Source organism: Nematolebias whitei, chromosome 1 (assembly GCF_014905685.2).
Source record: "Nematolebias whitei isolate Nwh7 chromosome 1, NemWhi1, whole genome shotgun sequence".
In the NCBI taxonomy this organism is placed as follows: domain Eukaryota; kingdom Metazoa; phylum Chordata; class Actinopteri; order Cyprinodontiformes; family Rivulidae; genus Nematolebias; species Nematolebias whitei.
Genome location: NC_056498.1, coordinates 12,805,019 through 12,807,591, shown reverse-complemented (window position 1 = coordinate 12,807,591; position 2,573 = coordinate 12,805,019). Strand labels below are relative to the sequence as shown.

Here is a 2,573-nt window from a genome sequence, read left to right as displayed (position 1 = left end):
CAAAATGCCAAACAAGCACACAAGGAACCAACCAACCAACCAACCAATTAACAAACCAGCCAACCAACCAACCAACCCATCAAACCAGCCAACCAAACTAGCCAACCTAACAAACCAACCAAATATACAAACAAACAAAGAACCAGCAAACCAACACACCAACCTATCAAACCAACCAACCAACCAATTAACCGAACCAACAAAACCAATCAGCCTAACAAACCAACCAACCAACAAGCCAACCACACCAACCAAACATACAAATAAACAACCAACCGACATAACAAACCAACCAACCAACCAATCTACCAAACAAACCAACTAACAAACAAAACCACATGCTTCACCTTCACCTCAATTCAACAATTAGGACTGGACACACTTGGGTGTTCCAACCATCAATATGTAATATAAAACTAAACCTCATATCCTTGTTTTTGTCCATGCTGTATTATTGAGATTGGAATCTACTAGGTTTTTTTGGGGGGTTTTTTTAAGGGCAATTGTTAAAACAAGTCAACAAGTAAAGTTGTATGCTGTACAACCAGTTTAAAAGTCTGAAATAATGTGACACCATGTTCATGATGAACAAATGTAAACTTCTGACCACAGCTGCACCATGTGACATTTTATTTCCTGCACATCTCCACCAAAGCAAGAGCAAACGGTGTGTTAAACAGGCAGCATTTTCCATCTGTAAAAGCTCATTATCCCTGCCCCTTTACCCTTTCGTTCTCACATTTTGCCTGGGGACCATTGTACTCCCATGACATTCCTCCACAATCCTTTCTCCGGATCGAGCCAATCAATATGCAATGGCTACTTTTTTAATTATACAATTCATCCTTTCCACGAGGCTGTCTACATCCCAATTTCCTTTGCATGCGCCCAACATCCCTCTATTTTTCCAGCCAGTTTCTTGTTGTTTTTGTCTTTTTAAATAATTATCCCCACAGTGACTTAGAGCACAAACATGAGTCAGCACACAAGCAAACACAAACAGACCTCTTATTTCAGCCAATGGCTAGCACTTTCATTTAGATGTAACATTATTCATTTAAAACCTTTTTTCAAAGTACCCTGCTGCCTGTAGGCTTTATTATCATGCACAAATAAACCTTACGAAGAAGCAATTATGAGTGTATATGCTGAAAATTAAATTGTGTAACAAAAAAAGATGAATAAACCAGTGAACAACACAAAAAGGTCTTTTAGCTGTGGGTAAAGTTGCAGTGGATATTGATAATAGTAAAAGACAACCAAGAATTAAGCATCATTTGACCTGGAGTCAGGAACAAACTCAGTGCAAGTGAATAATTATCTTAATGAGTAGGATAGAATAAACAATTTAGAACTTTGCTGTGTATAATTACTTATATGTATTCCATCTATAGTACACTTGACTAATTGATGATTACATTCTTGTCAATGGCATTCAAACCACATAATTCGCTAATCTAATTTTGTTGTTAAGAGGTGCGCAGAATTATTACTTTTTTTTTCTTTTATTTAAAATTTTACCTCAATTTCTTATTTAACCGTTTTTCATATGGACAGTCTCATTGAGTCACGAGGACTCATTTTCAAGACAGACCTGTTTTTGGGGGGCAAATAGTGGGGGGTTAAGGGTCTTGCTCAAGGGCCCGGAGTTGGGCAAATGAGGGTAAAGTGGTATATGTTGTCATCAATGTATGGGAACAAACAATTATAAAATTAGTTATCTGCATTTAACCCATCACACATGAGATACACCCAGGTGGGACAGAGGGCAGCTATTTAGGCACCTGGGGAGCAGTTAGGGATTAGATGTCTTTGCTCAAGGACACCATGACATGTGGATATTGCAAAATTTGGCTGTGGCGGGGAGTTGAGTCAGCGACCTTTTGGACCCAAGTCGGCTGTCCTACCTCTACACCATCTTGGCCTGGAGGCAGGTGTGGGCGTTTCACCTTTTCCAACAAAATATTTTGATGTTGTCAGTCTGTGGAGTCAAACCGGCCACCTTCTGATCACAGGACCAGCTTCTCTAACCTCTGCACCACCATTCCCCCAATTACTTTGTATATATTAACAAGAGGTGTCAGGGGAATGTTTCCATGTTTTTTAGTCCACAAAAGTGACAGGCAGTAAATTTCAAAAATTTGAATACAATAGTCCTTCACTACTTTGCGGTTCGTTTGTCGCGGACTCGCTCTATTACAGTTTTTCAAAGTAAGATTGGACATGATACACAACTGGCTGACTGATGGATGAGCCGCAGGATCGGTATGAAATTTTTATTTCAGATAAATTATTTGAAATTATTTAACACCTGCTGCACCTATGTGCCGCGTGTGCAGCCCACAAATGGAAGGGACACTTCCTCCTGCAGCGTGTCATATCTCCGCCCTGCAGCAGAGAAGTGGGCGTGGTCGAGAGCACTGGCAGGTGGCAGAGAGCAAAGAGCATGACATTCTGTGCTCTTTTAGAACGTTTAGCATTTATAAGGAAGGGTTTAAAATGCCTTCATTTATAAATATATATGTATGTATATATATATATATATATATATATATATATATATATATATATAT

At 39.1% G+C, this 2,573-nt stretch overlaps 1 protein-coding gene across 1 annotated transcript in view; it reads right to left on the bottom strand.

The window, feature by feature from the left end:
- The window catches only part of LOC119414734 (neurexin-2), a 1,264,057-nt gene that overhangs the window by 1,013,174 nt on the left and 248,310 nt on the right, over window positions 1–2,573 (bottom strand). The window lies entirely within an intron of this gene.